The sequence below is a fragment of the Lissotriton vulgaris genome, chromosome 6 (assembly GCF_964263255.1).
Source record: "Lissotriton vulgaris chromosome 6, aLisVul1.2, whole genome shotgun sequence".
Lineage (NCBI taxonomy): Eukaryota > Metazoa > Chordata > Amphibia > Caudata > Salamandridae > Lissotriton > Lissotriton vulgaris.
The window spans coordinates 510,605,931-510,615,349 of record NC_141694.1 but is presented as its reverse complement, the minus strand read 5'-3'; the positions used below and the strand labels follow the sequence as shown (position 1 = coordinate 510,615,349).

General features: G+C 42.3%; 1 non-coding gene across 1 annotated transcript; it reads right to left on the bottom strand.

The window, feature by feature from the left end:
- Window positions 1-2,951: 2,951 nt before the first annotated feature.
- On the bottom strand, window positions 2,952-3,037 carry LOC147707502 (small nucleolar RNA SNORD60). Its single transcript, XR_015296816.1, has one exon. It is a non-coding gene; the product is annotated as a small nucleolar RNA SNORD60 (small nucleolar RNA).
- Window positions 3,038-9,419: the final 6,382 nt, after the last annotated feature.

Below are 9,419 nucleotides of genomic sequence, written 5' to 3'. Positions count from 1 at the left end.
AATAGATGAAATTAAACCAATCGTTGAAAGTGTACTCCTGAGTGCTGTGATGCAGTGTCAGTGATTGTGGTGGAAGGGTCAAAACAGTAGCTAAAAAGAACAAATATTTCGATTTTTTTTACTTTTACCTCTGGGTAACTGCATATAAAATAAGGTGCGAACACTCTAAATGAAAAATAAAGTTAAACTAATTGGTTCCAAGTGTACTCTTTTAAGTTATAAAACCTCAGTTGGCTAATGCAATCACTGCAGAGGCCTGAGTGTGTGGACAGAGAGTCACAGAATTAAATCCTGGTTCCCACAGTGGGGAAAAGTGATGTGTATTTCTAGTGCTACAATGTTCCAGCTTGTGACAGAAAGCACTATGAATATGTAAGCCATTATTTAAAAAAATGTATTACACACAGTATGTAAGCTGCCATAAAATAATATAGTGTTCAAGATAAAACTAGTGTTTCAGAATATACTTTTTAGTAACATGTAATGAGACGGTACCTAATGCAAACTTTTTTATTTGTGCAATAAAAGTACACCTCTCAAAATGAAAATAAGGTCCAGATTTACTAAAGCTTTGTATTGGGTTTCCATTACTTTTTTAATGCAACCCTGATGCAAATTGTTATTTTGTGATTTACTATCCAACGCAATTCGAGATTTGAGCTGTTCTGCTCTCTCCATTTCACCCAGTGCTGCAAGTCACCTCAAGGTCAGCGTTCACTGTTGAGGGCCTGTTGTTTTTGTAAAACGGTGAGTCCAGGGAATGTCAAAGTTGCATTCAGATGCATAACCCTGGTCTTCCAGACCCCTGGGGCCTCATAGTAATGGCCAAGAGAAAAAGTAAAGGAGCGAGGTGCTATATGGCGGCTCAGTTTTTGTTTACAATTGGGCAGACCCATCTTTCTCAGATAGATATCACTGAAGAAAGGGTTGATAGGTAGGAGGGTCATTTTTAGGTCGAGCCTAAAGTCAGCACGCATGCGCTGCTCTGAGAGACTTGTTGTAGTGGAGTATGTGATAGAAGCTCTGCCCACTCTCTGCCCATATTTGTCATTGGCTTGTGTTGGTGTCCTACGTAAATGCTGGTGTCGTATTTGTAAAGAGGCTAGTTAGTCCCTCCTTAGTACCGGCTTGTCTTCATCTGTAACCTCCCATGGCGACTGGCCCGGATGTTTCATGGTATGCCTTTTTTAGTCGCTGAGCACTATTTTCTTTATTGAGTTTCTCCTGTAGGCACATCGTGCTCAGCTTACATTTAGCGTGCCATGCGTGAACAATATCAGCATAAGTCTCCCATTTAAATGCAGGACCTATTGCATTGCAAATATTATTTTTCCTGCCTGTAGCACTCTCCCCATCATTTTTTTAAATGTATTTAACTAACATGGCAAGCCTCAGTTGGATTACTGGCAGCAGTGCCTTTTGTTTGTTATTTGTAGATAGAGGCATTCCGAGGGCGCCTGTTCCATGCACTTCCCCCTCCTCTCCCACTTGTTTACGAGAAACAGATGACAGCTGAGACCTGGGGCACAGTTGGATCTATGTGTTGGACGCATGTTGCCTGTTTCACATTTCAATTGACCAGTTGCAAATGGTTTCTGCTGGGCCAAGTTGTGTCATGGTGTTTTACAGATGGGACAATAAATGAGCAGCGCAGTAACGGGGGAGGGTTGAATAAAATAGTGAATGAAAGCAACAGCGCTGATGAGCATCAGTAACCCTGGCCAAGATGCAGGTTTCTTCGACAGGATTTGTTTCCTATGTAATTAAGTAACAAATCACACAAAAATGGGAAATCGGAAACCCACGCCTCTCATTTCCAAAGCTCTATTTTTCCCATTCTGGGGTCTCGAATATTTACATCTTTTAGATTCCTAGATAGCAATATGCCTACAACATCGGACTTTTCACAGTGTGGGAAATCTGCAATCCTGGAGTTAGCTTATATTTTCAAAACCACATTCTGCAAATACAGTAATGAACATTTCTCTCATTTTTTTTACACTGAAAAAATACAAATTCATGTGAGCCAATCTCTTTGCCTCGCTCCCCCACACCCATTGCTTGATTTTTCTACAGCCTGGTGCCTGCATTAATGGTGAGAAATGCATAGCAAGCATTTTAAAATATAATCAAAGATTTTGATTGGTGTAAGTCCCCAAAATCAGATTTAAACTCCTTCAGGGAACACCCAGGTTCCGAATCCTATCGGGCACAGAATGCATTAAGAATGTATTCCTACCTGGTAGAATATCTCCACTTTTATAGGCCATCGATGCCCCTAAAAAATTGCAGATGTTGTTTTTAGGTTTAGCTGAGCCAGGCAATACGTTGTCAGCGAGACATTTAGTAAGCGGCTTTTGAAAGTGCCACCACAGGCTTTTGGTGGCCTCAAGCTTGCGTGCACGCAAACGTGCATGCGTGCAGCCGCCATGCGATCGCGATCACTTTCGTGGCCACGCAGCCGTGTCATTTTCACGGCCGCATGGCTAATGCTTGTTGCTGGTGCTTCAGGCTCCTACAAGGATTTTTGATTGCAGTTTTTAGTAATATTCACTAGATGCAGATTACTCAATTGAGCAGGTTACAAAGAACATGACTGGTAAAATCGTGGTTAACACCCCATAAAAGAGCTCATAACTAACTTCCAAAGTACACAATACCAGAAAAAAATGATCTGCAAATTGCAAGAACGTAATTTTGTTGCCTACTATAATCTGTGTTATGCTTTTTAAAACTTTAGAGGACCTTAGCTAGCTCTGTTTCGTGAAAACAGCTTGAACAACTGGCCAAGAAGTCTATAGTTTGCCTCAAATTGAAAACAGAAAGCAACCTGGCCAATATTCATCCGGATCAATCCGAACAGCACTCATGTTTAACCAAACCATGGAATAGCTGCTTTAATTATCTTTAGCCATATTCTCCTCCTATTTCACCACCAATCCTAACAAACGCAGCCTCAGCCCAAAGAAAGAAGAAATCAGGTACTGATTTATCAATACTCATACGAGGTGTCACAAGTTTGGGGTCATCACAGGCCATGAGACTAAGGCATTTTTACCTGACTTTCAACAAAAAAATAAAAATGCCAGTTTGGCTCTTTAGCATAAATATGTTCTTATTTGCACCGAGTAGCATCACTATTTCAGCACATCTCAAATATTTATCAAGATCAATTCACCTCTTACCTATAGCCCCCGTGACATGAGGATTGCGTGTGCAGATGCATAAAAACAACTGTGTGTCCGTTGATGCAGTCGGACTTCTTTCAATATGGTTAAAGTGCATTCCCGAGATGTCTGCAAAAAAAAAAGCTTTGGCATAGCCAATAGGTCTCGCCTTTGGGACCTTAGAAGTGTTTAGCCATGCAACAGTTGATGTTGTTGCACCAAGGATGGTGAGCTGCATAACTAAATACTTATAAAGTCCCAAATGCGAGACCTATTGGCTACGCCAATGCTTGTTACAAAAAGGCTCTGGAATTTGCAGTGGCTGCTGACTTATTTTGCCAAGTGAAGATTCTCCTAGGTGAGCAAAATTAAGTAATATGCTCCAAAATGTCATGCCAATAACTCAAACAATTTAAATACGATTTGAAACTACTTAACTGGAATTTCCGACATTATCAGATATAAAAAAAAACACGAATTTCTACTGAGTTCGTTTAAAATGCAACATATAAAAAGCATCCAAGCACTGTTTAATATTGAGCACACAACTCTTGGAAATGTTTACTGCACGTTTTTGCACATCTTTACCTATCTAATTATCACATGCTTTTTTCTAGTGGTTTTGATGTAACCATTTTAAGTAGCAGAAAAATGCCCGAAAACGTACACAATAAAATTTTTTTCTACTTGCACGGTTCCCAGCAAGTTTCTTACTCAGGTGAAACCTATGTGTGCGTTATGCAGTTTTACTATGCCTTAAAGGAGGGCTTACATCAGCACGAAAATTCAAACCATTTTAGCACGGTATATAAAATCAATTATCTTGGTGAAATTTGGGAACATTCTTTTGCCACGCGTTTTTATGTTGCATGCTAATCAAAATAGTCCCTTAATGGTAATGTCTGGTGAAGGAAAATGTACCTCTTCTTATGTATTTGGAACGGTAAGTGGGCCTGGGGTCATATCAGTGCTTGCTGAATATGCAACAATAACGATGGTGAACGACTACAAGTAAAATGGGATGCGAAGAACAGTGTCCTCTTCAGCATAAACTGGCTTGTTGGATCTATTCTGAGAAAACGTATCATTTTATTGACGCACCAACGTTGCAACAAAAGGCTATGCTTTTAAGCGGCTATTGCATGGGCTCAGTTATGGTCGTACATCTGGCTCCAAGTATTTAAAGAGAGGTTTGTGCTCAGCAAAACTAGCCATCTATGTACTTAATAATGCCGGTGCCCCTGTGCTTGGATCCACCATCCAGAAGAGTCATACCAATTAGCTTAGTGTGCCCTTGCTATGTGAAAGCCCCTGTGCCTGGGAACTGGACCAGTTACAGCTTGCTTCTGCAAAAGATAGCAGCGAGGAAGTGAAGAAGACGCTGTCTGAAACACAGATCCAGCAATCAGGTGCCATGAAGCTTCCTGGCAAGCTCGGTCTCTGCTTATGACGTCTGTAATAGAAAGAAAGAGGTCCACCCCGAAGGCGAGGAAGGAAAGTGTCACCTGCCAAGGATAAACTCAAAGAGCGTAATAAAGTCTCAAATGGGTAGAAGAGGGCAATTCACTGGGTTCAGGGGAGAACCAAATACATAGGATGAACGAAAAAACAAACAAAAATGTAAAAGACAGTGATATATATATATATATATATATATATATATATAAATATATATATTTTGCAATCCAAAGTGCCTTTAGCATTTGAGAGGGCACACGACAGCACCTCGCCCTTCGGCTATCTCATGCAGCTTGCCTCATTCCTCCTTTTCAAAGTAGTCAGAGCCAACGCGTTTCGAGGTTAAGACCTCTTCTTCCTGGGCTGCCATAAATTAAAAACACCTGAGCCTCGCATTGCATGGTTGTCAGCTTTATTTATTCACATCACGGCCCCTCAGTGGGCGTGGGTTCGAAGTCAAACATTAGTGCATGTTGGTATTTGGAGTTCAAAATGCGAGCATAATTAATGCACTTCAAGTAAGTTCAAGTGTTCATTTATATATTAGGGCTTATTTTTCTCCTGTAGTAGGTTCAGAGTCATTTGGCAAGTGTATTTAGCATATGAAGCACTGTGCTGAAAAAAGTCTCGGTTTGTACCCAAACAGCAGCCTCACTTACTGGAATTTATATCTCTCCCAGCAGATGATGGTGCTCCTCCCCACGGACAGGCCTCCGTGTAGAAAATTTTGCAATCCAAAGTGCCTTTAGCATTTGAGAGGGCACACGACAGCACCTCGCCCTTCGGCTATCTCATGCAGCTTGCCTCATTCCTCCTTTTCAAAGTAGTCAGAGCCAACGCGTTTCGAGGTTAAGACCTCTTCTTCCTGGGCTGCCATAAATTAAAAACACCTGAGCCTCGCATTGCATGGTTGTCAGCTTTATTTATTCACATCACTGCCCCTCAGTGGGCGTGGGTTCGATGTCAAACATTAGTGCATGTTGGTATTTGGAGTTCAAAATGCGAGCATAATTAATGCCCTTCAAGTAAGTTCAAGTGTTTATTTATATATTAGGGCTTATTTTTCTCCTGTAGTAGGTTCAGAGTCATTTGGCAAGCGTATTTAGCATATGAAGCACTGTGCTGAAAAAAGTCTCGGTTTGTACCCAAACAGCAGCCTCACTTACTGGAATTTATATCTCTCCCAGCAGATGATGGTGCTCCTCCCCACGGACAGGCCTCCGTGTAGAAAATTTTGCAATCCAAAGTGCCTTTAGCATTTGAGAGGGCACACGACAGCACCTCGCCCTTCGGCTACCTCATGCAGCTTGCCTCATTCCTCCTTTTCAAAGTAGTCAGAGCCAACGCGTTTCGAGGTTAAGACCTCTTCTTCCTGGGCTGCCATAAATTAAAAACACCTGAGCCTCGCATTGCATGGTTGTCAGCTTTATTTATTCACATCACGGCCCCTCAGTGGGCGTGGGTTCGATGTCAAACATTAGTGCATGTTGGTATTTGGAGTTCAAAATGCGAGCATAATTAATGCACTTCAAGTAAGTTCAAGTGTTTATTTATATATTAGGGCTTATTTTTCTCCTGTAGTAGGTTCAGAGTCATTTGGCAAGCGTATTTAGCATATGAAGCACTGTGCTGAAAAAAGTCTCGGTTTGTACCCAAACAGCAGCCTCACTTACTGGAATTTATATCTCTCCCAGCAGATGATGGTGCTCCTCCTCACGGACAGGCCTCCGTGTAGAAAATTTTGCAATCCAAAGTGCCTTTAGCATTTGAGAGGGCACACAACAGCACCTCGCCCTTCGGCTATCTCATGCAGCTTGCCTCATTCCTCCTTTTCAAAGTAGTCAGAGCCAACGCGTTTCGAGGTTAAGACCACTTCTTCCTGGGCTGCCATAAATTAAAAACACCTGAGCCTCGCATTGCATGGTTGTCAGCTTTATTTATTCACATCACGGCCCCTCAGTGGGCGTGGGTTCGATGTCAAACATAAGTGCATGTTGGTATTTGGAGTTCAAAATGCGAGCATAATTAATGCACTTCAAGTAAGTTCAAGTGTTTATTTATATATTAGGGCTTATTTTTCTCCTGTAGTAGGTTCAGAGTCATTTGGCAAGCGTATTTAGCATATGAAGCACTGTGCTGAAAAAAGACTCGGTTTGTACCCAAACAGCAGCCTCACTTACTGGAATTTATATCTCTCCCAGCAGATGATGGTGCTCCTCCCCACGGACAGGCCTCCGTGTAGAAAATTTTGCAATCCAAAGTGCCTTTAGCATTTGAGAGGGCACACAACAGCACCTCGCCCTTCGGCTATCTCATGCAGCTTGCCTCATTCCTCCTTTTCAAAGTAGTCAGAGCCAACGCGTTTCGAGGTTAAGACCTCTTCTTCCTGGGCTGCCATAAATTAAAAACACCTGAGCCTCGCATTGCATGGTTGTCAGCTTTATTTATTCACATCACGGCCCCTCAGTGGGCGTGGGTTCGATGTCAAACATTAGTGCATGTTGGTATTTGGAGTTCAAAATGCGAGCATAATTAATGCCCTTCAAGTAAGTTCAAGTGTTTATTTATATATTAGGGCTTATTTTTCTCCTGTAGTAGGTTCAGAGTCATTTGGCAAGCGTATTTAGCATATGAAGCACTGTGCTGAAAAAAGTCTCGGTTTGTACCCAAACAGCAGCCTCACTTACTGGAATTTATATCTCTCCCAGCAGATGATGGTGCTCCTCCCCACGGACAGGCCTCCGTGTAGAAAATTTTGCAATCCAAAGTGCCTTTAGCATTTGAGAGGGCACACAACAGCACCTCGCCCTTCGGCTACCTCATGCAGCTTGCCTCATTCCTCCTTTTCAAAGTAGTCAGAGCCAACGCGTTTCGAGGTTAAGACCTCTTCTTCCTGGGCTGCACAGTGCTTCATATGCTAAATACGCTTGCCAAATGACTCTGAACCTACTACAGGAGAAAAATAAGCCCTAATATATAAATGAACACTTGAACTTACTTGAAGTGCATTAATTATGCTCGCATTTTGAACTCCAAATACCAACATGCACTAATGTTTGACATCGAACCCACGCCCACTGAGGGGCCGTGATGTGAATAAATAAAGCTGACAACCATGCAATGCGAGGCTCAGGTGTTTTTAATTTATGGCAGCCCAGGAAGAAGAGGTCTTAACCTCGAAACGCGTTGGCTCTGACTACTTTGAAAAGGAGGAATGAGGCAAGCTGCATGAGATAGCCGAAGGGCGAGGTGCTGTCGTGTGCCCTCTCAAATGCTAAAGGCACTTTGGATTGCAAAATTTTCTACACGGAGGCCTGTCCGTGGGGAGGAGCACCATCATCTGCTGGGAGAGATATAAATTCCAGTAAGTCAGGCTGCTGTTTGGGTACAAACCGAGACTTTTTTCAGCACAGTGCTTCATATGCTAAATACGCTTGCCAAATGACTCTGAACCTACTACAGGAGAAAAATAAGCCCTAATATATAAATGAACACTTGAACTTACTTGAAGTGCATTAATTATGCTCGCATTTTGAACTCCAAATGCCAACATGCACTAATGTTTGACATCGAACCCACGCCCACTGAGGGGCCGTGATGTGAATAAATAAAGCTGACAACCATGCAATGCGAGGCTCAGGTGTTTTTAATTTATGGCAGCCCAGGAAGAAGAGGTCTTAACCTCGAAACGCGTTGGCTCTGACTACTTTGAAAAGGAGGAATGAGGCAAGCTGCATGAGATAGCCGAAGGGCGAGGTGCTGTCGTGTGCCCTCTCAAATGCTAAAGGCACTTTGGATTGCAATATATATATATATATATATATATATATATATATATATATATATATATATATATATATATATATATATATACACAAATGATGTAGATACATTTATTTAAATTTCAAGTAATAGTTTACGGAGCAAACAACATATACAGCAATACATTTATGGTATACAAACAAAACAAATATGTCTGGACTGACAGATATCTAAATAGACAAATGAATACTCTCTGTCCCCACAAAAGAGCTCTAAACAAAAATAAAGACCTAAAAGAAAAAAACATAGACATATATTTCCACCAATCTTACTATTCATACACTTCACACTCTCACAATAACCACAAAAAAACAGATTATATACAGATAATATATACCAGGCGCGCAACACCCATTGGCCTCAAAGGGCTTCAGCCCCCCCGTCGTGTGTGGCAGCCCGGGATACTTCCCGGGCCCGCTCACAGCCGCACCCGAGCACTTCACGGGTCTCTAAATGTCCTTGTGCATGTTAATGGGGCTTTGTTGTTGTTTCACCCCTTCTAAGAGCCCCTGCAGCTCGACTCTGCCGATTGCCTAAAGAGTCAGCCCCCCCCCCCCGAAATTTTCTCTTAGGCCCCCCCCCCCCCCGAAATTTGACTCTAGTTGCGCCTCTGATATATACCTAAGACAGAAACCCGCAAAATGTACAGGGCACTGGTGCGCCTAATAAGTGCTGTTAGAAGTTGGAGGCCCAAAGGTTTGCTGGCTTGCACGGTGCGGACGCGCGTTTCGATGCTGGGCTTACAAGTAGCCATCACCTTCCTCAAAGCACTGAAGACAATAAAAATCTGGGAAACAGCATTGGGGTAGGAAAAATCAGGCAGCGGGGAAAAGGTTTGACACACTCAGCCGGAGTGTCAATAGTACACTTTTCATAGACAGCAGCTCCGTAAAAGTGAAGATCCGGTCACCAGTCCATCTTCTGAGAATAATTCAAGAAAGAGACAGAAATGGATGCCGGAGATGCTAAGAC